This window comes from Cryptomeria japonica, chromosome 5 (assembly GCF_030272615.1).
Source record: "Cryptomeria japonica chromosome 5, Sugi_1.0, whole genome shotgun sequence".
Lineage (NCBI taxonomy): Eukaryota > Viridiplantae > Streptophyta > Pinopsida > Cupressales > Cupressaceae > Cryptomeria > Cryptomeria japonica.
In genome coordinates, this window is record NC_081409.1 from 657541857 (window position 1) to 657569763 (window position 27907).

At 40.4% G+C, this 27907-nt stretch overlaps 1 protein-coding gene across 5 annotated transcripts in view; it reads left to right on the forward strand.

Moving 5' to 3' along the window:
• Positions 1-27907, forward strand: part of LOC131037266 (uncharacterized) — a 207691-nt gene that overhangs the window by 16314 nt on the left and 163470 nt on the right. The window lies entirely within an intron of this gene.

Sequence of the window (27907 nt, forward strand, 5' to 3'; positions counted from 1 at the left end):
TGTTTTGAATTGTTGTTCGTCATTGCCTTAAAATTTTGAATTTTGAAATTTTGAATTCCAATAGCTCAATTGTTTTTTAGGAAATGATAACTCAAGGACTTATCATGAAGTTTCCTAAAATTAATCTAATCTATGCTATACATTACAAAGTCTAGTTACTTATTATGAAATGTTGTGTAGGTATGGCGACCCTGAAGGCGGGAGCATCCACCAGCCGTCCAGCTCTCATGAAGGAAGATCAAAAGACCGAAGAAGTGGAGACCAAGATCATGTCGAAGTGGAGCAACATTGGAGATACCAACTTAGGCAACTTCAGCATGAAGAAGTTTCGAGAGGTCCCTTACATTGGCAAGCCATCACCTGTCGCCCGGAGAATAATTGAGAGTGGCATCATTAAGGCGGCCGGCTTTCCTCCAGCAGTACAGTGCCATGAGTTGATGATCGAGTGTGCTCGTCACTATGATCCACAGTCCAGAGCGATCGTGTCCAACGAGGGAAACACTTTAGCTTATCTTTCAGAAGAGGCTATAAGCGAGGCTTTTCATCTTCCAGAGCATAGAGATATGGTCTACAAGAGCATAGAAGGAGCCAGGTCCATGTACGAAGATGATCCAGATGCTTGTCTAAACATCATCAACAAGAACTGGTTACTCAAGAGTCGTCCTCACCTAAGCAAGATCCTGAACACACCACATAGGATCTATTTTCAGGAGGAGTACAGAGATTTGATTACAATGCTCAATCGAGTTACAGGAGCCCCTCAGGCCTTCTACTTTGAGAAGTGGATGTTTTACTTTATCCAGGTGATAGTTCAGGGAAAAGGAACGATTCATTGGGCTAGGATGATTAGTCATTGCTTGGACGTACAGTTGAGGAGACTCAAAGCTACCAAGTCCTTCCACATGAGTTCATATGTCATATATGCCTTGATCAGGAGCTTTGAGTACGTAGGACTACCTCACAGAGGAGTGATTGGAAGAGGACCCGGCAAGGTCAGAGTTTGTGATTCCTATGTTCACTTGCATCATCCGCCAGGAAGCAACTACAAGCTAGTTAATGATACCTTCACGATGAACATCACAAGGACGTTGCAAGGTGGGATTCACAACAGATTATCTCAGGATGCACAGGAACTAGTGAAGAGGTACGGTGCTTGGTTTATCCAGTTTCCGAAGTTTACTTATATTAGAGTTCATGGATGTCATTCACCTCCATACATGTTGCCGAGATATCCGACAGACAGAATTGTGTTACTTGAAGTAACAAGACAGTTGGCAGCATATGCAAAGGCATTCAGACACAGGCATGGGAATGGAGTTCCGGTACCTATCATTTTAGGCAATTCAGTTGAGGTATGTCCTAATGCTTTAGCCATGGATGACGCAGAGAAGGAGTTAGCTTTGTATTCTTTTTCATCCTTTGCCTTGAGAGAAAGCTTTGATCCACATGGATATATAGAGGAGACAGTCGGTAGGAAGTTTAAGCATGAGTTTCAGATAGAAGATTTTATGATGAATCTCTTAGACGATCTTGAAGTGAAAAGAAAGATGCATTCTAGATTGCCTTTGGATTTCATCAGGAAATGCAGGATTTACAGAGTCGCCGACCAAGCTCAGGACAGTGGCAGACATCTCCAATCATCCTATGATCGAGAGAGCAAATCAATAAGGTTAGATTGGAATGAGCCCGAGATCGTGGATCTAGATGCTTTGATGGCTCCAGTCTTGTCTTGTACTCGCAGATGGGTTGATGTGCAGCATCAAAAGTTGAGAGAGCAAGGTATAGCTATGACTTTCACTTTGGAAGAGAAACCAGCCGAAGGTGGAGCTAGTGTAAGCGAAGGCAATCCTAATCCTAGAAATACAAGTGAAGGCGACCTTCGATGTGCAAGTGAAGGCAATCTCCATCCTAGAGGTTCGAAGAGGAAAGAGAGACCTGAAAAGAGAGAATCTTCCAAGAAAAAGCAAGGGGCCAACCGAGATCGTTCATCCGGCACATCTTCTCGACCAGAGAAGAGGACACTTGAAGTGGAAGAATCTATGGAGTCAATGGTACAGAATGATAGGCAGGAAGAAGGATAGGCATCGCAAGGGTCACCAGATGGATCTCTCCAAGATTATGAGCTACATGAAGATAGAGAAGATAATGAAATAACATCTCCCCCCAGAGAAGAAGAAATATTGCATAAAGAAATACAGGTTAAAGAGACAAGATCGGCCATCCCAGATTGGTTGAAGGAAAGATTAACCAAGGTGATCGTGATTGAGGAAGAAGATAATGTAATTGATTTGGAGAGCCTTGTTGGACGTTCTCAGGAAGTGACAGAGAAGAGGAAGGCTACCAAGATGTCCAAGATGATTAGAGATGAGACTGGATCCAGAAAATTACAGATAGCTACACCGGCAGTGGACAAATATGAAGGGGAGATCCTAGCAGGGGAATATGATATAGAGACATTTGAGCTAGGTCCATCCACAGCCGAACAGACGATGGACGATGCCACTGATTCATTTGAGGCCTTGAAAGACAAGCTTAGAGAAGAAATGGAGAAGAATAGAAAGCTTGAGAGAGAGGTCGGTGCATGGAGAACATATTTTAGCCATCTCAATGAACCTTTGGGACGTCAGGATCCAGCAAGATCACCCGTGCAGGCACTTCCCCTTCAATCGATTAATGAGGCAGAGAGATTCAGGAGTATGGTCCAGCGTATGAGTACTTGGATGGACAAATCTCATACAGTTGCCATAGAATTTGCAACAAGGATGATGAAGACTATTCATAGGGCTATCCAGATTCTTGAGATCATCCACAACTTGATGATAACAGTAGTCGCTTTTGCCCATACCAAAGATGTTATCATTCCTGTCTTGAAGGTAATCAGACAAACATCGAGGAAGGTCTTAGCACAGGAAAAGATCATGGATGGAGGACCTCACAGTTTGCTTCAGTGGTCAACCTTACTCCAGATGAAGAGTGTTCTCTTTGAGGACATCAGTACTAGATGTAGCCATGTTGAGGAGGTGATCAACCCAATCCAGGACAGAGTATTTGAGGTACTTCGTACCATTCTTGGCAGGAGGATCGAAGTTGAGACAGATGTGGATTTGCAGGAATTGGAGGATAGAATCAAGGTCATCTTTTGCAAGGACGCTAATATCACAGATGAGCAACAGGACCAGATGTTTGCTACCATGCTCCTGATTGAAAAGACTAAGGAACATGAACCTGAATGGGACGTAGCTCTTCTTGAGGCATTTGATCAGGTCATCCATTTGGAAGAAAGAATGAAGAATCTTCCCGAGATTCCAATTGCTGAGATCGAAGGAATCGTATCAAGATTCATTGCATATGCTAAAAAGGAGCATTGGAAAGGGAATAAGATTCTAGATGAGAGGTTGTTGTAGATGACATGGCACCTTAATTGTCATTGGTCTATGTCTCTTAGGTTTTTGTGCCAAATTTAATATTTGGCTATGCATTTAATATTGTTCAGTAAAAAAGAGGCTATTTGTAACAAACCCTAATTAGGGTTTAGGTGTCATGATCTTGACCGTTGATCTGCTTTTGATCTGGACCATTCATTGTAATTGAGGATGCTATTTATACCCTCATTTCATTTCATTTTTGATAATTAGAAACTAGAAAGAGAAAGAGTTTGATGTATTAGAGAGATTAGAGTTTAGAAGCAATTTACTTTTGTAGCAAGATTGAGTTTTGAAGAAAGAATTCAAACAATTGTTGTACATGATGACTTTGAGATCAATGAAATATTAAAGTTATGGTGTTTTGTTGCAACTCTCTTGGTTATCTTCATGGTTGTTCAATTTACTTGAATCATACTCAATCAAAGTAGTGTGTTAATTAGAAGGACAAAGTGTTGGACTTGATCTTTGGTAGGATTCGCTTTCCAAACCACTAGCTTTTTGTTGATTGTAGGAATGCCTTGCGTGGTCGACTGGAGAATACTTGAATTATTTAACCTTTAATCGTTGTTGTATCTTGGATATGTACCTCCGTGGTAGTATCTTTGATCTTTGATGTATTGAAAATCATTTGTTACCTTAGAAGATCGCATCAATTTCAATTGAGTTGTTAGCTTATGGCAAAATTGAAGTTGGTAGAATCTCACCAAACCTTGTCCACATTAAGTCATTCTTAGGGTTAGGCTAGATTAGACCTCTTGCAAACCCTATCCTTTTGTTATTTTTTGAAAAAAACTTGTTTAACTCAGCAAAATCTTCGGCAACGTAAGGCCCCTTGAGGACACAGCAAATCACAACGACCACTGGTGCTTATCCACACGTAGAGACCCTACTTACAAGAACATTGGAGTCATCCTAACTGATCCTTTTTGCGAATCTTCAGCAGTTAGTGACTTTATTCAAGAGAGGATAAGATGCCTTTGGGTATTTTATTCTGTGTATGATGGTGTACAAAATACATGTCAACAATTTGGTGGGGAGCAAATTTGTGGTCAAGACTAATCACAATAGTCTCAAACACTTCATGCATCAGAAGGATTTGAACGAGAGACAACAAAAGTGGGTGAGTAAGCTTCAAGCTTATGATTTTGACATTGAGTATGTCAAAGGGAAAAACAATATTGTGGCTGATGCTCTATCTAGGAGACCTCATCTGAGCTCATTGTGTGAGCTCATTGCTAATTGGAAGTGTTTATGGTGAAAATGGATAACAATGATAACAATATTGAAAGGCTAAATGAATTCAACCACTAAACCCTAGCCTAACAACAACAAAGATCCACCATAACATATGAAGATAACCTAAGACAATGCAAAATAACTCAAAATCACAAAGATTATACCATCACATGTCCAATAGGGTTTTGATCTCCATTCTTCCTATCTCCATTGATCTTGCTTGATATACTTGCTCTCAGATTTTTGTATGCACAAGAGCTCAATAAAGAACGGAATGTGGTTGCAAGTGGAATTGTAGTGTAGCCAAGTTGCATGAAAGATCATTAGCATGAGTGATTAGGGTATGTCATTAGGCATTAGGGTTTGACAATGAAGAAAGAATCTTCTTAAATAGAAGACACAATAAGAAATGGAGGGTTAAGATTGAGAGGTGTAAAAAGAGAGGTCGGCTAGGATTAGAGGGTAGGTAAAAGAAATAGCAAAATAATGAAAGAGGTAGGTAGTGTATGAATTAAGAGATGAATGACATGTGTCATGTGTAGAAAAAGATAATGAATTAATTAAATAAATAAAGATTTATTTAATTAATAGAAGAAGTAGGACAATTAAATAAATAAAATATTTATTTAATTTAGGAAAGGGGTAATTTAAATAAATAAATGTATTTATTTAAATTAGAAATAAGGCTAGAAGAGGATAAATGAATTAATTAAATAAATAAAAATTTATTTAATTAATAGAAGAATTAGGCTTAGATAATTAAATAAATAAAATATTTATTTAATTAGACATGACAATTTTGAGTGTCTACATTTTGCCCCTCTTTGAGACAATGCGGCTTGTCGCGTTGTTTCAAAGAAGATAAGATGAACTGATACAGAGTTGCCCCAAGATGGGAATTATATGCCCCCTCGAGAGATTGGATGAAAATGTCTGAAAAGATTGCAAACAATCTCTCGATAAGAAAGACGGGATAGAATGGACTGATCAGATAAAGTGACAAAGTCACGGGATGAAAAAGACTGACTCGGGAAATGAAGACGAGGGCTAGGCTAGGCTATAAGATAGACCACGGGCAAAAGACATCCTCATTGTCATCTACACCGTCACAAGAGCTTAGTGCAAAGCGAAAATAAAGCAGCAACAGTCAGCAGCGATGGCTTTTGTTCACAGATTCGACCGTGTTCGTCGATTCTAGAGGCCAACGGAGGCAGGAGAGCCAGTGAGTACCACAAAACCTCCTTGTACTTTGATGCATTTATTGTTGTCATTAATGCATACTAGGTAATGTAATAAATGCGCATTTATGTCTTCCAGGTCAAATCGGCAGTTTTGTGATGAACATATGCTGTCGATTGGATAAGCTGCTGAGAGGATACACTCAAGAAGGTCCTCTAGGGAAGACTAAGATAGATCAAGGCACTTTGTGATGAACAGTGAGTACCAAGATAGAGTACTTTGTGATGAACAGGGAGTACTAAAATATGAGCAGCACTTTGTGATGAACAGGGAGTGCAAATGTGAGTAACACTTTGTGATGAACAGGGAGTGTCACACACGTAGTACTTTGTGATGAACAGGGAGTACTACTAGGATAGATAGCAACACTTTGTGATGAACAGTGAGTGTCACTAGGATAAATAGCTATGTGCATTTAGATAGCGAGTAGCATTTTGTGATAAACAGTGAATGCCACTATGACTGACATGATTTGATTTGCTTGACTGTAGGAGGACTTGCCGATGCTGGAGTCACGGGAGAGATTCCCATCGACTCAGAGGTTGCGACCTGAGTTGATAGCCGAGGACTGAGCTGCGATTGAGGTTATGGGATTGAGATACATTCTGTATGTGCCTGAGTTTCGGGTGAACATGGGATTGTTGACTGCACTGGCTGAGAGATGACACTCAAAGACTTGTAGTTTGCATTTGCCGATGGGTGAGATGACAGTCACCTTGGAGGATGTATATAGGATTCTACGGATACCGATCGATGGGGAGTTAGTACCCTATGATCGAGACGGAGATAGGGATGCACTGAGACGAGTGTTCTAGGATCCAGGACTAGGGATGAGGGTGGGACATGTGGCATGGGATACCATGACATGGACAAGATTAGCACTACCAACAGTGTTGGCAGGAGTTATCAGTGGGTTCCTCTGTCTGGATAGGATGACACGAGGGGTGGTTGCAGGGGACACAGGGGCTAGGAGAGTTGATTTTGGGGTGGGTCCTTCTAGGGCTCAAACTCCGTCGAGGCCAGGCGGCTCCGAGGGAGGGAGTTCATCATAGCCTTAGAGGGCTCCCTATGTATCAGTATTGTACCATTTTTGTATTGTAGACACCTGCGGGTGATTTTGTAGCCATATGATTCTTTTGACATCATTGTATCATGACACTTTTGATTATATATGAGATGAGTCACCATTTTTTGCGGCAGCTGTATGCATGTGTACCTTATGTGATGAAATGTTCTTATGTGATACATGTTTTATGATATGGATGCTTATATGATGCAATGCAATATATTTTTGTTCTTTTATGTTGTATATGTGATGCATGATGCAAATGTGAATGTATGTAATGCAAATGAATATGATAATGCAAATGATTATTTACATAATGAAAATGTGAGATGTGCTAACATGTGTTGTATGCAGGATGTGATGCAATTGTGCTATCTATATGTATGTATGAAATGCTTATATGTGGTGATGTAGGTGTAACTATATGAAATGCAAATGTTTTTGGTGTGTCATTATACTCAGTCATGTGATAGCGGGCTACGCGGACTCGAGAAGGACAATGGAAGTCAATCAAGAAAGGGGGATGGAAGACAGAAGATATGAACGTGAAAGAGCTTCTTGTGCATTATCATCATTGAGCTTTATTATGGCAAAATAGGTTATGACAATCGAGGCATTTGTTCGGCCCAAAAAGTCATTGTACCTGTTTGCATGGAGATAAGACAGTCACAAACAAGGAATGCCCCAGTTCATACTAGACTCATAGTGTCCTCATATCCTTGGACAAGTCATAGCATTACTAAGAGACAATCCACAGACAGCAAATGCAAATAGGTGACGATACCCCATCCTCGCCTTTCTAGTCAAAGACATCCTGGAGATAGAATCTCTAGTCAAAGACATCCTGGAAAAGCTAAAAGACATGTCACCAAAAAGATAAAATCAAAAAGAAAACCAAGACTCGACACCAACATCCACTGTAGTCCTCAAGTTTAGTGTCTCTTGTCACTTGTTTAATTCTTATTCGATTGTGGTCACAATGTTCACTTTCACAAAAAGGATAGATAGCACTGAACCATATGTTGTCTGAGTCTGTTGAAAGATTTGATTTTGTTGAAGCTCATTGTTGCTGCTGTGTCTCATTTGAAACTGACTGAATCCATGAAACTGATACTTTATTGTGGAGAAGATGGAACTTCATTGCGGACTGGCGATGTAGATGTTGCTTTATTGCGGATTGTGCGCGAATAGACTGAAGGAAGCTGGAAGAAACTGTACTCCTCGAAACATGTGATGTTCTCAGTTCCACACCCATTACTAGACTTAGGATCGGCCGTAGTCACAGAGAGGATCCGATTTATTATGGATGAAAAGGGGGTGAAAAGGGAGGGTTATGGATGGCTAACCAATCTTAGGTAGATCAATAACAAGCCATGATGGGAATGGGTAAGTTTATTGTGAGTGAATAGGTTGTGAGTGTGTGCAAAGTGAAAGGATGAAAGTGAATCCTGAAGGAGGGAGGAGCAAAGTCCCTACGCATGGCGCTGGTGACCCAGTTTTCACCATGGTACTTGCCCAGGGCGCCACCGAAGTGGTTTTCACCGTTGGACGAAATTATTTCTCTTTACTTTTTTCGATTTTTCAATTTTTTTGTTGTCACAAGGCGCCTGTTTGCCAGGTTTTCACCAAGTAACAATTTTTTTGTTTTATAATTTTTTTTGTATTTTTTTTGAAATTTTTTGATTTTTTTTGTATTTTTGAATTAGGATGTTCCGAAGAGCTTATGTGTAGAACCTGCGAAGGTGCATGCTGTTGATAGGATCCTCCAAGGGTTCACCTTCTGTAGTTGAGAGCTGATATGCCCCAGATCCATATGCTGCTGTGATGATGTAAGGACCAAGCCAGTTGGGTTCAAATTTGCCCTTCTTATCTCTGTCTTGTTGATTCTTGGGGTTCTCTCTGAGGACTAAGTCACCTACCTCAAATGTGCGAGGCTTGACCTTGTGATTGTAACTGCGACTCATTCGTTGTTGGTAAGCCTTGAGATGATTAAAAGCAGTGTGTCGTCGTTCCTCCAGCAGTTCTAGTTCTTGTAAGCGAGAGACCCTGTAGTCTTCATCGTTGATTATGTTTCTCAAAGAGACCCGTAAAGAAGGTAGCTCGACCTCAATAGGCAAGATGGCTTCAGAGCCGTAAACAAGTGAGTAGGGTGTAGCTCCTGTAGGTGTGCGGACACTTGTGCGGTAGGCCCAAAGTGCAGGATTGAGTTGGACATGCCAGTTACGGCCAGCGTCGTCGACTGTCTTTTTAAGGATTTTGAGAATTGTTTTATTAGACGCCTCAGCTTGGCCATTACCTTGGGGGTAATATGGTGTGGAGAAACGGTGAGAGATATGGAAGCGCTCACAGAGTTCACGAACATCCTGATTCTTGAAAGGACGCCCGTTATCGGTAATAATGGAAGTAGGAATCCCGTATCGGCAAATGATGTAGTTCAAGATGAAGGTAGCAATTTGTTTCCCAGTAACTTGTGTGAGAGGCACGGCTTCAATCCACTTTGTGAAATACTCTGTGGCTGTGATAATGAATTTATGTCCATTGGAAGAAGGAGGGTGAATCTTGCCTATGAGATCGAGTCCCCACTGACAAAAGGGCCAAGGAGATGCAAGTGGTTGTAGTTCCTGTGCTGGTGCATGTATAAGGTCTCCATGAATTTGACACTGCTTACACTTCTTGACAAACTGATATGCATCTTTTTCCATAGTAGGCCAGTAGTATCCAGTCCTGATGAGTTTCTTGGCCAAGGTAGGACCACTAGTATGCGGACCACATATCCCTTCGTGCACTTCTCGTAACGCAATCTGAGCTTCGTCACTCTCTAAACATCTAAGAAGGGTGCCATCTAGACCTCGTCGGTATAGGATATCAGCTAGGATAACGTATCGGGAGGATTGGCGAATGAAAGTGCGGCGTTGGTTGTTCGATAGATCGGGAGGTAAGATATTGTCACGAAGGTATGTGAATATGGAACCATATAACTGGGATTCAGGACCAACAACACATATCATTTCAGTAGGAGTGATCTCGTGTGAAGGAATCAGCAGGTTGTCTACCAGGAACTCATAGCAGGTCTCATTTTGCGGTAGATCAATGAGCGAAGCAATTGTAGCCATGGCATCAGCAGCACGATTCTGTTCTCTTGGTATCTGCTCAAACTCTATCTTTGCAAAGTGCTGTTTCAGATCATCTACCAGTTGTTTGTAAGGCATTAGCTTTTCATCTTTTGTTTGATAATCATCAGTTACTTGACAGATGACAAGTTGAGAATCCCCAAAAACACGAAGTTCTTGGATCTTCCATTGAACTGCAATTCTTAGCCCAATTGTTAATGCCTCGTATTCCGCTATATTGTTGGTGCAAGGAAATGATAAGCGGTATGACTTTGGTATAGAATTGCCCTGGGGAGTTATAAAAAGTATACCTGCTCCTGCCCCATGCTGTGTGTATGAGCCGTCAAAATATAATTGCCATGGCTTTGCAGGTGATATCGTTAGAATGGACTCATCTGGAAATTCTGACTGTAGAGGAGCATCATCTATCATGGGAGCATCTGCCAGTTGATCTGCGATGGCTTGTCCTTTTATAGCTTTTCTGTCCACGTATTCAATGTCGAATTCACTCAAGATCATTATCCACTTGGCCAGCCGCCCAGTAAGTGTAGCTTTGTTGAGAAGATATTTTAGTGGATCAATTCTGGCAATCAACCTAGTCTTGTGAGTGAGCATATAATGTCGTAATTTCTGTGAAGCAAAGACCATAGCGAGACATGCACGCTCAATTGGTGTGTAGTTTAGCTCGTATCCCACCAATGTGCGACTGATATAGTAGACTGCTTTTTCCTTGTCGTCAGGTATTTGCTGTGCTAAAAGTGCCCCCAGTGCTGTTGGAGTAGCTGATATGTAAAGTAGCAATGGTTGATCTGGAATTGGTGGCATCAAAACTGGCGGGTTCAAAAGATAGTCTTTAAGTGCCTGAAAAGCCTGTTGACAGTTCTCATCCCATTTGAACTTGATGTTTTTGTGTAGCAGGTGCTGAAAAGGATTGCACTTATCTGCAAGTTGTGCTATGAATCTTCGTATGGACTGGAGTCTCCCTTGTAAAGACCGAAGTTGACTGATATTCTTGGGTGGCGGCATGTCCAAAATAGCCTTGACCTTTGCTGGATCAGCCTCTATTCCTCTTTTAGACACAATGAATCCTAGGAGCTTCCCGGAGGTTACTCCAAAGACACATTTCTTAGGATTTAGTCTTACCTTGTACTTTTCCAACCGATCAAAAGCAACTGAAAGTATGTCCAAGTGTGTATTTCTGTCTATTGATTTAACCAAAAGATCGTCAACATAATCTTCCACGGTTATGTGCATGAGATCATGGAAGATAGTAGTCATAGCTCGTTGATACGTGGCACCTGCATTTTTCAGCCCAAAGGGCATGACATTCCAGCAGAAGGTTCCCCATGGACAAGTAAATGATGTTTTATGTTGATCTTCGGGTGCTATCCTGATTTGATTATATCCAGAAAATCCGTCCATTAAAGATAACATCTCATGGCCTGCTGTGAGATCAACAATTAAATCAATGTTTGGTAATGGGAAATCGTCCTTTGGACAAGCCTTGTTGATATCCCTGAAGTCTGTACATATTCGGATGCTGCGATCTGGTTTGCTAACAGGTACTAAGTTGGAAATCCATTCGGGATAATCAATTGGGCGTATGAATCCGACATCCAGTAATTTCTCCAGCTCTGCCTTGACTAATAATGCCACTTGTGGATGCATTTTCCTCAATTTCTGCTTTATTGGTTTTGCCCCCGGTTTGACTGTTAAATGATGCATTACCAAATCCGGGTCCAGTCCAGGCATATCAGCATAAGACCATGCGAAGTTGATTTGTCGTTCCTTAAAGAAGCCTATGAATTTTGCTCTCTCGGCCTCTGTCAATGATTGAGCCAAAAATATGTTGTGTGGAACCTCTGCTGTACCAATGTTTGTCTTTATAGTCTCCTCTACCAACATGGATGATTTTTCCTCGTATGATGTTGGGAGAATGTCAAGCCTTCCATCTTCGGGCGCCTCAGAGAGGTTTTCACCCTCAGATACGTCCTTTCTTTTTACTTTTTCGGAGTCAGATAGCGCCACAGTGTGGTTTTCGCCATAAGACCCTTGTTTTGTTTTTATTCTCACATTTTTGCGACTAGAAGGCCCGACACCCTCACCAAAGTATGCTATGTTGTTGAGCTCTATGGCGTATCCTGTTTTGTGGTCTCCAGGGGGAAGATCATCTCGAATGCCAAGGTAGTCGATAATAGCTTCGTCATTTTGAAATGTATCAAATTGTGCTGGTCCTTCATGATCCCAGTCAATGAGTTGGGGGTGAACAAGGGGAAGGTCTTTAGTGTTTTTAGAGTCCGCAAGGCTAATAGTGAAGATGTGGTTATATTCAGGTATGTCCAGATAGTCATCGAGGTCGTCAATGGCACTCTCCTCATCAGTTTCGATCGTGAGCGAATCCAAATTGTCGTTACTAGTAGCACCCTCAGGGACAGGTGTCCTCATCCTATGTGATCTTGACCTAGGGCCTTGAAACGACGACTGTGTGGGATCCTCATGGGTCGGTTCCTGACCAACTCTGAATTTCTTGTAAAACTCCTCCTCCTCTGTAGGTTTCTCTGGCTCTCTAAATGTCTCGTTGAGCTCATAGTCGCTGGAGGATTTGTCTGAACCCCATTCCCATTCGTTGGAATCTGTAGAATAGTCATCTTCTTGTTGAACTTCAGCCACTTTGACTCGCCATATCTGTTTTGTTCTTTTATTGTGAATCTTAGGATTTAGAAAACCAAGCCCCTTGGAGCGTTCCCTTCTTGTAGTTAGCTCAGGTTGTAAAGGCTCCATGACACCTTCTTTGCGTAGTCCAAGAGGACTTTTTCCATCATACCCGAATCTTTGCAGAATTTTGAAACCTTTGCCATAGTTCTCACAGGGTATTATAATTTTATCATGTGTATCCTCTTCAGCGTCCCTATATAGCATTTTATATAAATTTTCTTCCTCTAGTTCGCCCCATTTTTGAAAGATGGTAGGATCCCATTTGAGTAGCATGATGGAGATTTGCTTATTAGGATGTGGCCTCCCATATTCCTTGGGGGAGTTCATGACTTGTCGTAAGAACATTGTTTGATTCAGAGTGTATTCTCCCATGCCTTTGTCTTGAAACTTGGCTCTAAGTTCACCTTGTTTGGATGTCGAGGGCTTTAATGACTCAGGATCAATATATGCTGAAGAAGGAGTAGCCTCACGATTGCTGGGAATGATAGTCTCAGTATGTGATCTCAAGTTATTGCAATATATGAATGGATTTGGATCACCATTGACCGTTACCTCGACTCCATTATGAGGAAACTTAATGCATTGGTGGTATGTTGATGGGACTGCCCTCATTTCATGAATCCACGGACGTCCTAGCAATATGTTGTACGTGAGGTCTAGATCCAGGACTTGACAAACCACGTCCTTTGTGACTGGCCCTATTCTTAGTGGTAAGATGACCGTGCCCTTGGACGAACGCTCTTCATCATCATAAGCCTTAATAGTGATTTGGTTTGTAGAATTTACAGCTTTGTCAGAATATCCCAATTGTCTGATGGTGTTCAATGTACAAATATTAAGACCTGCTCCTCCATCTATCAGGACTCGTTTTATTCGGTGTTTATGTATGAAGGCTTCAATATGTAGAGGTGCATTATGAGGCTGACTTATGGAGGCGTCATCGGCTTCTGTGAATGTGAGGGAGTGTGGAACGGATAAATATCCCACCATGGCTTGAAACTGGTCCACGTTTAGATCAGTAGGGACGGCAGTATCTCTCAAGGTTTTATCAAGGATAGCTTTATGTGCAGGAGATATACGTAAGAGCTCAAGAATAGAGATGAGTGCAGGTGTTTTCCATAGTTGTTCTACAAGGTCGTACTCAGGCTTGGTAGATGAAAGATTGGTATTCTTGGTAGAGGCACCTGGCAATGTGATCTTACCTCGACGGGTTGTAACATGACATTCGGAGGTAGATGCGGACGAAGATCCCACACCTTTTAGGACAATTTTGGGTCTTTGAGAAGGATTCTCAGGATTTTTGTTTTTGATAGTAATGGTAGAAATATGATTGTCCATTGAGATGTGATTGATAGTGGAATCATAATTGTAAGATGCTCTAGTGTAATTGGCTTGATCATCTGTGACTTTGCCTTTTCCCTTGTCATGTTTTGGGAATGGTTCCTTAAACACCTCATGCTCTTGGTTAGATGAATGTCCCTCAATCTCAATATCTCCTCTGTCAATGAGATCTTGCACAATGTTTTTCAATCGATGGCAATTACTTGTCTTATGACCCTTGCTCTTATGAAATTCACAAAATTCATCATCATTCCACCAATTTGGTTTGACCTTTGGTTCATATGGAGGAAAATCTGGGACCGTGATTACTTTGTTCGCTACAAGCTTTTTGAATACTGATTCAAGTGGTTCTCCCAATGGAGTGTACTTCCTTCATGGTTTGGAAGCTGTTTGATTGTTCACTTGATTGTTGGTAGAATTTGAACCAGAAAAGACGAACTTTGGTCTTACTGTGTTGGCATCAACAACACCATCATTAACCGTGTTCTTGTTCTTGTTCCAAAATTTTGGTTTGTCCTTTCCTTTGAAGTCCTCTTTGTTGTCTTTGAATAGCTTGATAACTCCTTGTTCAATTAAGACCTTTTCTGTTGCTAGGCCCTTTTCAATGACATCCTTGAATGTAGACAAACAAGCTTTTCTGAGATCATAGCCAATAGCCTTGTTAACGTTTTGTGTGAACATTTCCACCATTTGTTTCTGTGGGATTTCGCAAGAGCATCTGCTAGCTAAGTTTCTCCATCTTTGTAAAAATGACGCAAAAGATTCTCCTTCCTTTTGTTTAGTATTGCACAAGGTAGTAACTGAGACATCTGTTTCTATGTTGTAAGAGAAATGTTGAATGAATGCTTCTGCCAAGTCGCCCCATGACTTAATACCAGGAGGTAATTGAGAAAACCATTCCATAGCTTGATCTCCTAAGCTCTGTGGGAACAACCTCATTAAGTATGTTTCTTCTGCCGCTACCTCAATACAAGCTGTGAAGAATTGTCTTATATGTGCCTTGGGGTCTCCTCTCCCTCTATATTTGTCAAATTTTGGTGTTACAAAGTGCGGAGGAAACGGAGGCATTGGAATGCTCTTATCGAAGGGATAAGGGCATATATCTCTCATAGTATATGTGGGTTTTGATGTGCCCATGTCTTCCACTTTCTTTTGTAGATCTCTAATTTGTTGCTCCAAATTATTTTTGGGAGGAGACTGATTTCTTGTAGCATACCCCATGTTTGTAACACCCATTTGAGGAGGAGCTTGTTGCATGTATGGATGATACTGATCGTAGACATGTCCATATGGAGGTCTATATTGTTGTGACATATATGGAGCACTTGGCATAACTTCTTGTTGAGGGACCCCATATCTGTTTTGCGTATATAAACCATATTCAATAGGCCTTTCATTTTCCATTGTGTTGCCCCCAATTTTGACATGAGGTCTCCTTGTGTCAAAATTTTGAGGATGTCCTTGTGTATCCACTTGTCTTAATTGACCCATATCTTGAGCATGTGTTTGAGCATAAGGCCTCCATGATGGTCTTTGAGTGTAAGTATCATATATTTGAGCTTGTGTATGTGGTATTGCTGGTTTTTGAAGCAAAACTGATGGTGACTCCGGCATCATATTATTTGGTCCTCCACTATTTGGTCTCCTTTGATCCATGTTAGGTTGAGTTTGTTGTGAAGGTCTACTTTCCATAAGTTGAGATAAGTCAAAATCATGCGGTATTTTGGCTCCACTTTGTGCCATCATGTTTAGAAAATATTGACGATCTCTCCTCATTATCTCTTCAACCAATCTATTGAATTGAGGATCCATTACAGATTCTTGTATGTCTGCTGATAGTATTGAAGAGTTGTCCACGGTGTCATTGTGTGTAGTATTGTTGTTTATAGCGTTTGCGCTCTCCACATTTGGATTGTGTCTATAAACATTCATGTCTGGTAATGTAGTGTGCTCAGGATTGTAGAATAGATCATTGTCATACTCATAAGAACTCATGTTGGCGGACCCTTGAGCTTCTTTAGCTTTTCTCCTAGATTTTTGAAGGCGGGTTTCAACCATGAACTAGGTGTTTGACCAAGATGTGAGAGACTTAGATGAAAAGTGAAAAGAGTATGGAAGACCAAGAGTTGTATGGAGTGTAAATGAATCTGAAGTTTACTTGCAATGTCCAAAGTGTAAGACCAAGTATGTAAGTATTAGAGTAGGTGTGACTTCCAAAGAGAGGATAGTTTCTCTTGATGAGGTAAGCTGACCTTGACTCTAAGTAAGGCCAAATGAGACCCAAAGGTAAGAAACCTTGATGAGGGACCACTTAGCAAAGTGTAGTTGTATGTAGTGTGTTGACAAAGTATGATGAGGACAAGCAAGTGACCTTTTGACTCAAGTTTAGACAAGTATGAATGTAAAATGAGGTATGAAGCAATGATGGACTATGTGAGACGTTAGAACAAGCTGAATGCTAGATGAAATCTGAAGAGACAACCTAGGAAGCTCAAGTATTCCGAAACTGATTTCTTTTGTTTGATGGACTCTGAAATTTTCTTGCAATTTTAAACACAGACGCGACTGTATCCTTCACAGACGCGGTTTCCTGACACAGACGCTACTCTGTTAAACACAGACGTGATTCTGAGATTTTCCTGTTGATGTTTGCTGGGACTGTAACAGTTTTTTTTTTTGCAATTGTGGACATAGATGCGCCTGTATACTTCACAGACGCGATTCCCAGACACAGACGTGTCTCTGTTCGACACAGACGCTGATAAAAACACAGACGCTATTCTGTACTTCACAGACGCGTTTATCCGACACAGACGCGGTTTGAACAGACACAGACGCGTTTCTGTAACCTTAGTGCAATCTTTCCTATCTGTGAATTTGTTTTGCTGTGACCAAATCTGATTGTTCGACTGTTTTTCGTGACAAGAGGACACAATGTTGTTGAGGACTCAGTGTTTGCAAGTGTTTAGACTCCAAAATGACTCCAAGAAAAGTGTGTTGTTTGATGTAAAAAGTTTTTGCATACACTTGAAGACACAAAAGACACAATGTTTTGGTGTTTTGTTTTGAGTGTTTGAGTGTTTAGCATAAGTCAAGCACAATTCTTATCGCTGGCCAAGACAATAGTTGTTGATCCCACATGGGGTTTTACCCCCGAGGCTACGCTATTCAGAGCGGATACTTAGATGCTTGACCTCACTGACTCCACCCTCGGCACTCACTTCTCGGGTCAGCCAAGCATCAGTCTCCATGAAAACTCCCCATGGCGAACTTTGTATCTCTACTAAGAACCGTATGTGTGTGGGCCGCTACCAGAGGTCCGACCTCCTGCCCCAACAACTAGAAGGATTTGGGCCTCTAAAACAAAATGGTGCTAGTAAGGGCATCCGCTCGTGTGGCCATACATGCGGCACTTTCAGCTCTGTAAATACAGAAGGCTCCCAGCCGATAGGGGTTACGCCCTACAAATGATCAAATAAATTTGATCAAACGGGTTTATGGGGAGACATAGTGTCGGTATGAACTAATCAGCACACGTTATTCATAGTTTTCACCATGAATACATTTGATTATAGTGGTTTGGATGAGGTGGGTTTTCCTCGCTACCACTTGGGTCGTTCTCTTCTCACTAGTAGTCCTAATGACCACACGGGAAGACAAGCCCTCTAAAGAGTAAACAAAAAGAGCCTATTGCTCAAGACACAAAAGACAATGATTCAATTTTAGTGCACCAATTGAAGTGTTTGCTAAGCTATGAAACAAGGCACACAATAAAAATTACAAAACCCTAGCTAAGGCCCTGCAACAAAATTGTTAGTAGTTTGGGTTGTTTCAAATGATAACCCCTTCCTGCAAGAACACGAGTTAGGTAAATTTTAGAAAACCCAAAAAGACTTTGTGAAAAGGGGCCTTCAACAAAAACGTATTTGCCTCCAAAGCAAGCTGCACAAACCAGGTTAGCGAGATCTGCAAAGGTTAGCCGAAAATAAACCAGATCTGAAACCCTAAGTACAAAATCCGAAAACCCGAATCAAAGAAACTTGAAAAATTTGCAAAACAGAAAGCACAGACGCCTTTATACCAGACACAGACGCGGTTCTGTAGTTCACAGACGCGATCAGAGGACACAGACACGACTTCCGAACGCAGACGCGATAAGATCAGTCACAGACGCAATTAAAATTCTCAGACGCGATTCCAGAAACCTGCAAAAATAAAAATCTGGCAAAAACACAGGCGCGATTCACGATATCACAGACGCTTCTGAAACACAAAAACGCGATCCGAACACTCGCAGACGCGGAAAAAAAAACCTAAAATGTCGTCGAAATCGTCCGATCTGCAACTTCAAAAATGCAAAATCTGCAACAAAAATGTTAAATGCAAAGGGACAAGAGTCCCACCGGGCGTGCCAAAATGTTTATGGTGAAAATGGATAACAATGATAACAATATTGAAAGGCTAAATGAATTCAACCACTAAACCCTAGCCTAACAACAACAAAGATCCACCATAACATATGAAGATAACCTAAGACAATGCAAAATAACTCAAAATCACAAAGATTATACCATCACATGTCCAATAGGGTTTTGATCTCCATTCTTCCTATCTCCATTGATCTTGCTTGATATACTTGCTCTCAGATTTTTGTATGCACAAGAGCTCAATAAAGAACGGAATGTGGTTGCAAGTGGAATTGTAGTGTAGCCAAGTTGCATGAAAGATCATTAGCATGAGTGATTAGGGTATGTCATTAGGCATTAGGGTTTGACAATGAAGAAAGAATCTCCTTAAATAGAAGACACAATAAGAAATGGAGGGTTAAGATTGAGAGGTGTAAAAAGAGAGGTCGGCTAGGATTAGAGGGTAGGTAAAAGAAATAGCAAAATAATGAAAGAGGTAGGTAGTGTATGAATTAAGAGATGAATGACATGTGTCATGTGTAGAAAAAGATAATGAATTAATTAAATAAATAAAGATTTATTTAATTAATAGAAGAAGTAGGACAATTAAATAAATAAAATATTTATTTAATTTAGGAAACGGGTAATTTAAATAAATAAATGTATTTATTTAAATTAGAAATAAGGCTAGAAGAGGATAAATGAATTAATTAAATAAATAAAAATTTATTTAATTAATAGAAGAATTAGGCTTAGATAATTAAATAAATAAAATATTTATTTAATTAGACATGACAATTTTGAGTGTCTACAGGAAGGACATGTTGCTCGCTGATTAAGCCAAAAATGAGTTGGCAATCAGCATCATTGAAGGTACTTTTCATGATGAAAGGTACAAGGTGGTTGACGGGCTGATACACTACAAGGGTAGAATCTTTGTGGTGGCTGATTCTAAGCTCAGAAAGAAGATATTGATGACATTCCATGACATTCCACTTGTTGGTCATCAGGGTTTCTTCAAGACATATAGGCAGATTCGGGAAAGATTTATTTGGAAAGGGCTGAAAGGGGAAGTTCAATGCTACATCCAGGAATGTCCTATTTGTCAGATGAATAAGAATGAGCACACTCTACCTGCTGGTCTGCTGCAACCTCTTCCCATTCCCAACAAAAAATGGGAAAGCATATCAATGGACTTCATCACTGGGTTGCCAAAGGGCCAAGGCAAAGATTGCATATATGTTGTAGTGGACAGATTGACAAAGTTTGCTCACTTCTTTGCCATCACGAGCTCTTTTTCAGCAGCTCAAGTTGCAAATTTGTTTTTTCATGAGGTGTACGGTGCTTACTCAAAGCACTAGTTATCACCCCCAAACCGATGGACAAACAGAGATAGTGAACAAGTGGTTGGAAGGCTATCTGAGAAACTATGTTTCGGAGCAGCAAAGAGCATGGGTGAAATGGCTCCATATAGGCGAGTATTGTTACAATTCTTCCTTAAACATGTCAATAAGGATGTGTCCCTTCATGGCTCTCTATGGTTATGAGGCTCCTAGCTTTGCTGATTTGGTGTTTGGTGATAGCAAAGTCTCTCAACCCAAGGATATGTTGCAGCAAAGTCAAGACATCTTGAAATCCTTGAAGAACAACTTGCAGATTGCTCAGAATCAGCAGAAGATGTATGCTGATCAACGATGCGTTGAGCACTCTTTTGAGGTTGGAGATATGGTTTATCTTTGACTACAGCCATACAAGCAATCTACTGTCAAGAAGAGTGGAGCTGAGAAGCTCAAGCCTCATTTCTATGGGCCATTCCAAGTCATCAGAAAGGTTGGAGTAGTAGCTTATGAGTTGGAGCTACCTTCGAGTAGTAAAGTGCACAATGTCTTCCACGTGTCTCACCTCAAGATGGCACTTGGACATACTGTTATTGCTTCTTCACAATTACCACCTTTGGACGAAGAAGGGCAGTTGATTTTGATTTCGAAAGAGATTATTGATTCCAGAGAGCGTTCTTTGAGAAGAAGAACAATCAAGGAATACTTGGTGAGATGGAAGAATTTGCCCTTGGAGGATGCAACTTGGGAGAATGAGGAGATTTTGCAGCATCCAAACTTGCAATTGCTTGAGGACAAGCAATCTTGGGGAGGGCATACTATAATGTCCCCTTCTCAGGCGTGATGTTTCAGTTGACCGATGGCCTATTTCGGAGACCCGTACGCTTCTCAATGGGTGGAACTAGGGTTTCCAGTTTTGGAGGTTGTTGTTGCTCGTGAATAAGAGTTTGGATCGCGGATTCTTTTTGGGTTTTCAGAGCGCTTCGTAGTGGTATGTCCAGCTTTGGGTTCCGAGCACTTTTTGGAATATACTACTTTTAGTAAATTCTATTTCTGGCAGTGGTCCTGATTATTTCGGCACAGTTGGTTCTCTTCTTCAGTTAGTGCAATTGGCTTCGTCACTTTTGGCCTTGGGATGTTTTTGGAGAGATAAGTTCATTTCATTTAAATAATGTTATGTTTTAATGTTATGTTTTAAAGTTGACCCCTTGGCCTAGCTTCATCACTTCAAGTTATTTTAAATGGTGGTCTTCAAGGGTGGATGCATCATGGAAGGGATTTAATATTTCTTAAGGTCTAAAATCTTGCTTATGAAAAGGGGTGCTAACTTTATGAAGAGAAGTGAATTAAAATAAAGGTTAATTAAAGCTTTTAAAAGTGGCGCCATCTCTTGGAGGAAAATTCAAATGTGAAATTAGGGGGCACTTTCTAGAAGCCTCTAGAGATTCCTTGTTAAGCTTATAAATGGAGGCCACTTTCCTTCATTTGGCATCGGATGTCTATAGAAGTGTTACTTTGCCGGAATGGTATTGGGGTTGCTTTGAGGAATGAATGCCTCCTAGCCTTGGCATTGCTTCTTGCTTGAAAGATAGCAACTAGTGGTGATTTAGTGTAGTTGTGAGAGTTTGTAGTGAGGATTGCATTGTAGCTTGTTGTGTGTTGGAAGTTCAGTTATTTGCATTTCATTTCATTTTCGGGAGTCGCCGTTAGCAGGGCAGATTTGTAGTTTCACTCATATAATTCAAAATAAAAACATATTCATTCTAGGTATTGCATATTTCCTCTTGTTTTGGCTCCTTTGTACAAATTTATAGATTTTAATATGAAGTGTTTAATTTTATAGAGAAGAATCGCCATTCTTGCCTGGCGTCACTGTTGGGAATTGCCTTGGGGTTCGTGTTAAATAATTTGTTGGGTTAATGTCTGATTTCTTGGTATTGGTTTGTTCGCCTCCTTCATAGGAAGCCATTGCTTTTGGTTTTGGGTCATTCGGACTAGTATCGAGAGAGTAATGAGCATTTTAGTGATTCCATGTGTTGCTGATTAAGCATTTCAAGTGGAGGTCTGTTGTAAGTCAGAATATTAAGATTGATCCTTGAGTAGAATTTCTTGGACTTATCATTTTATTAAGCCCGGGAGAGTCTTCTATATTGTTGCAGCATGTATAGTCTTAATGTTATGATCTTGGCAAGCATTCACTATCGTATTGTAAGTTGAACAGTAGTATTGGCAGCATTTCTTCTCATTTTCATTTCACGCTTGTTATTTACATGTAATTCCATTTCTAAGTTCTTAGCATCTCCGCCATATGGTAGCTCCATTCGCACCCTGGGTTTGAAAGCACATGCTTGGTGTCGAGTTTTCCCTCCAGCAGTTGCAATTGTAAAGATCCTCTGACCATATGTTAATCCATTTTGGGCACATTCGTGGTTAGAGTTGCTTTCAACATGCACTAAGATCCTCTGACCATATGTTAGTCTATTTTGGGCACATTCTTGGTTAGAGTTACTTTCAAAATGCTTTAAGACCCTTTGACCATATGCTCATGCCTTGCCCAACCTGGGATCCTAGTGTACATTCTTGGTTAGAGTTGTATTCCACATCGTTTTGGTTTAAGTGCTAACCGTAACGGATGTGTGTTGCATTACTTTTTGTAATTGAAAAATTGAAAAAAATTGGTTTGGGATATTTCAAAGCCCTAGCTGACATTTTGAAATCAACAACACTAGCAGGGCTCTCACCTTGAAGAATCAACTATACCATATAAAGATGAATAAAGGAGAGACAGTTACATCTTATTTCTTGAGGATCACTGAGCTTTGGGATCAACTATCCACTATTGGACATCTAGTAGACAACAAAGAACTTGCTATGGTGGCCCTAAATGGACTTCCTACCTCATGCGAATCATTCATTCAAGGAATCAGTGCTCGTTCTAAATTTCCTAAGTTTGATAGATTGAAAACCGATTGCATTCAAGAGGAATCTCGACTTGTCACAAGAAGAATAAAACAAAACAATGGTAATGAGGACATTCAAGTTCTAAACTCTAATTCCCACAGCAAAGGAAAGAAGAACTTTAAGAGAAAGAGGGACAACGACTTAAATGAAAAGGGGTCTTCAAAGAAGAAGATAGACATTTTTGAAGTACAATGTTCAGATGTGACCAATATGGGTACTATGCAATGAAGTGTCTAGACAGGATCAAGAAACAAGCTTCAATGGTAGAAGTTAAGAAAGGGAGTGATTTCGAGAAACTAGTCTTCTACTCAGCCCTCTCTAGTCAAGTCACCTCTAGTTCCAACACATGGGTGATTGACAGCGGAGCATCTCGACACATCACTGGATTTCGTGAGCATCTAGATACACTTGTGGAAAATTCAAATGAAGAAGTGACAATTGGTGATGACTCAAATTATCCAATTATGGGAATAGGAACCTGCAATATCAACCTAAAGTCAGGCATATCCCTATAGTTGACTGGAGTTCTATTTGTACCTGGTATAAAGAGAAACCTTGTCTCAATTTCTGCACTTGAAGATAGGGTTAAAGATTAATCTTTATGGAAGGAAAGGTACTTGCTTGGCCAAAGAACTCCACCATCAAGAAAGCCCACACAATTGGAGTAAGACAAGGGATCCTCTACAAAATTTGCACTACTCCACCTCAAGCCTTGATTCATGAGACTCCAAATTCGAATGAACTTTGGCACAGAAGATTAGGGCACCTTCATTTCCATGCCCTACCTAAGATAGAGAAGATGGTGATTGGCTTACCCAAGCTAAGCCATGGTTCTGAAGGAGCCTCCAAGGGGTGTGCCTTGGGAAAGAATACTAAAGGGTCTTTCAATTCTAGCAACAGTAAATCCAAAAATGTATTAGAATTAATTCATTTTGATTTATGTGGACCCATGTCTGTACCCTCCTTAGGGGGATTTTTATATTATGTAATATTTGTAGATGATTATTCTAGGAAGACCTGGATATATTTTCTGAGGTACAAAGAGTCTAAAGAAATCCTTTCTAAATTTAAGGAATTCAAAGCTCTTGCAGAAAACATGATAGTTAAGAAAATCATAACCTTAAGAACAAACAATGGGGGGGAATACACTTCTGATATGTTTAAAGATTATTGTATAAATGCTGGGATTAAGGGGGAGATAATTGTACCTTATAACCCACAACAAAATGGGGTAGTTGAAAGAAAGAATAGGACTATTTTAGAATTTGCTAGGGCTATGTTGTTTGACCAAAATATAGAAACCTCATTTTGGGTTGAAGCATCTAGGACAGTTGTGTACATTGAAATTAGATGTCCTCATTCTCTTCTTGATAATAAAATCCCTGAAGAAGCCTTTGCTGGTAACAAACCTGAAATAAGTCATCTTCGGATCTTTGGGTGTCCAGTCTATATTCATGTTCCCAAAGAAAAGAGATCAAAGTTAGAGCCTTCTGGAAAGAAAGGGGTATTTGCTGGGTACAGTGAAACCTCTAAGGCTTACAGAGTATACATACCTAGACAAAGGCAAATTGAACTAAGTAGAGATGTCATCTTTGAAGAAGACATAGCATTCAGGAGGTCCAAAAGCTCTAATGAATTAGAACACCAAGATCCTCCTACAAGCATGGATGAGGATCACACCCTTGAGATTCAGAGGGAGACCCCTGAAAACGCTGAGTGTGAAGTTCAAGTCTTACCTTTAGAAGAACATTATCCCGAAACTAGGAAGAGACCACTTTGGGCTAAAAAGATGCTTCAAGAGGCTGAAAATTATGTTGCTCCAAAGGGGACCTTCAAAGAAAGTAAGAGACCTAACCTATTTTCCAGTTATGCTGCCTTGATGAGTGAGACCATTGATGTAGGACCTTCCTGTGTTGGAGATGCTCTCGAGCATCAAGTTTGGAAAGATGCTATGTCAGAAGAGTATCAATCAATTCTGAAAAATGATGTCTGGGATATTGTGCCTAGGCCTAAAGGCAAATATGTGGTATCTTCTAAATGGCTCTTCAAAATCAAACATGCAGTAGATGGAAGCATTGAGAAGCACAAAGCAAGGTTTGTTGCCAGAGGTTTCTCACAGAAAGAAGGTATTGACTATGAAAAGACATTTGCTCATGTTGCCAGATACACTTATGTCCGAGCAATTTTGTCTATTGCAGCATCTAAAGGATAGAAAGTCCATCAAATGGATGTTAAGACTGCTTTTCTGAATGGTAAGATTGAAGAAGAAGTTTATATGGAGCAACCTGAAGGTTTTGTGATTCATAAGGCTGAATCACATGTCTGCAGATTAAAGAAAGCCCTATATGGACTGAAACAGGCCCCCCGAGCATGGTATGAAAGAATTGATCACTATCTCTTGGAATTAGGGTTTTTCAAGAATGAAGTAGATCCAAATCTCCACAAGGTAATCAATGGTGAATTATTAATTCTTGTTCTTTATGTTGATGATCTACTAATCACAAGAGAGGATAATCGTATTTCTTGGTGTAGGGAAGAATTAGCCTCTGAGTTTGATATGAAGGATTTAGGAATTCTTCACTACTTCCTTGGATTGGAAGTTTGGCAGTAGGTAGATGGTATAATCCTTAATCAAGGAAAATACACCATTGATATACTCAAGAGATTTGGAATGATGGATTGTAGATCCATGACCACACCTATGGAGACAAATCTGCACAAGTTAAAGGAAGCAGCTGCAGAATCAGAGTTTGCAGATCCTACCCTCTACAGACAGATTATTGGATCTCTGATGTATTTGGTAAACACAAGACCTGATATATGTTATGCTGTTAATACACTAAGTCAGTTCATGTGTGAACCTAGGGAAATACATCTTGTTGCTGCAAAGCATATTCTAAGATATCTTCGAGGAACTATTGGTTTTGGTCTGAAATATAAACATGTAGATTTTGACCTACATGGATTCATTGATTTTGATTGGGCTAGAAGCGTAGTTGACAGGAAAAGCACATCAGGATGTTGCTTCAGTTTAGGATCAGGAATGATCTCATGGGTATGTAGAAAATAGTAAGCAATTGCTCAGAGTTCTACAGAAGCTTAATACATTGCAGCCTCCATGGAGCAAGAGAAGCAGCATGGCTTCGGACATTGCTTGTATGACTATTTGGTCAGCCCTTAAATCCTATTGTCATCTATTGTGACAATCAGAGTTGCATCAAGCTTTCAATGAATGCAGTATTTCATGACAGGTCTAAACACATTGAGATTCCTTATCACAATGTTCGAGATATGGTGGAAAGGAATGTGATCCGACTGAATTATATTAGTACAGGTGATCAGATTGCAGACATTCTTACCAAGCCTCTCTCCAGGATCAAGATTGAACACTTTAGAGATAAACTTGGTATGGTTAAAATGCTATTTAATTTTGAGATAGAGTCTCATTTATTCTGATATATTAATATATTTAAGATGTTTAATGTGTAAACTCTTTTATTTGTCATGTGTGTGACTCCATGACTTCATGGGCCCTGTTGTGACGTTTTCACACATCGCCCCATTGCAAATGGGGACCCCCTTCTTTTTAGGCTCTCCCAGTTTTTTTGGCTTGCATTTTTGTGGTCTTTTTGCAGCAGTCTCGTCAGTCTATCTGCTTTGCAAGTTTTTGGGGGTCATATTGGTCAAGTATGCCTTTCGTTTGAGCAAATTCGGCTAAGCCTAGGGCTTGTTTTGTCTCGTTTTTGGGTTTATGCCTTTTATCCTAGATTTTAGGGGTTTCTGTTAGGGTTTTGGGAAAACTGAACATACGATTGGAATCAAGACCCTTCAAGGGACCTCCTAGTAAAATTTGAGCCCAAACGGAGCAACTTTCTATTTTTAGAAAGTCCCTATTTTTTAGGGATTTTTTTGAATCCCGGGATGTTGCCATTTTGCCAAAAATCAAACTTACTATTTTTAGTAATTTCTATTTTTAGTAAGTTTCTATTTATAGTAAGTCATTCCTGTGTCCTGTTTTAGGCTCTAACTTTGACATTTTGGAAAGTTTCTATTTCGGGAAAGTCTATTTGTGGCAGGATCAGGCTAGCAGACAGCGAAGAATCAACATGCACAATCACTTCTAAATCTGGAAAGTTGAAAGTAGACAGGCAGGGGTCTAAAATGGCTAAGTATGAGAATCATCCCTAAAGTGGAAGGCACAAAATTGTTCGAAGTCTGGAAAATCCACCTTCAAAATCCCAAAGTGGCATCTCAGCACAGACAGTGGTCAAAATTTGGCTGTTTGGATATCCTATTCCAGAAGAGGAAAGCAAGCATGATCATCCAAGTCTAGAAATTCACATCAATCCACCAATGTCATCCTGATCCGAAAATGGCCTGAAATTTAACTAAGTCTGGAAATTTGGAAGATCTTCCAAAATCTAGAATTTGCATTATGATTCCTATGGACCTGAAACCATTCTCAAACATCCTGACAATATATATGAAATATAATTTGAAATATACTTAAATGTTATATTTCATATATATATCCTGACGAAGAGCCTGCAATGATGGAAAAATCCATGAATCCATGAACGTGGTGAAAATGCGCCCAAGACTGGGCTGGGGCGCTGAATTGAAGATGCCATTCACAAGTGCAATAATCTACCTCTCCATGGATAGAGCCAAAATGTGCCCAAGACTAGGCTGGGGCGCTAAATTGAAGATGCCATTCACAAGTGCAATAATCCACCTCTCCATGGACAGAGCCAAAATGCGCCCAGGTCTGGGCTGGGGCACTGAATTGAAGATGCCATTGACAAGTGCAATAACCCACCTCTCCATGGACAAAGCCAGAATGCACCCAGGCATGGGCTGGGGCGCTGAATCCAAGAAGTCATTCACAAGTGCAAAAATCCATCATTCCATGGACATGGCCAAAATGCGCCCAAGCATGGGCTGGGGCACTGAATCCAAGAAGTCATTCACAGTGAGAAAATTCATGAATCCTTGGCGTGGTAAAAAATTTCGTCCAAGCAAAGAATTAAAAATTTTGCCTAAGGCACGGAATCCAAGGAGTCAAGGAGGA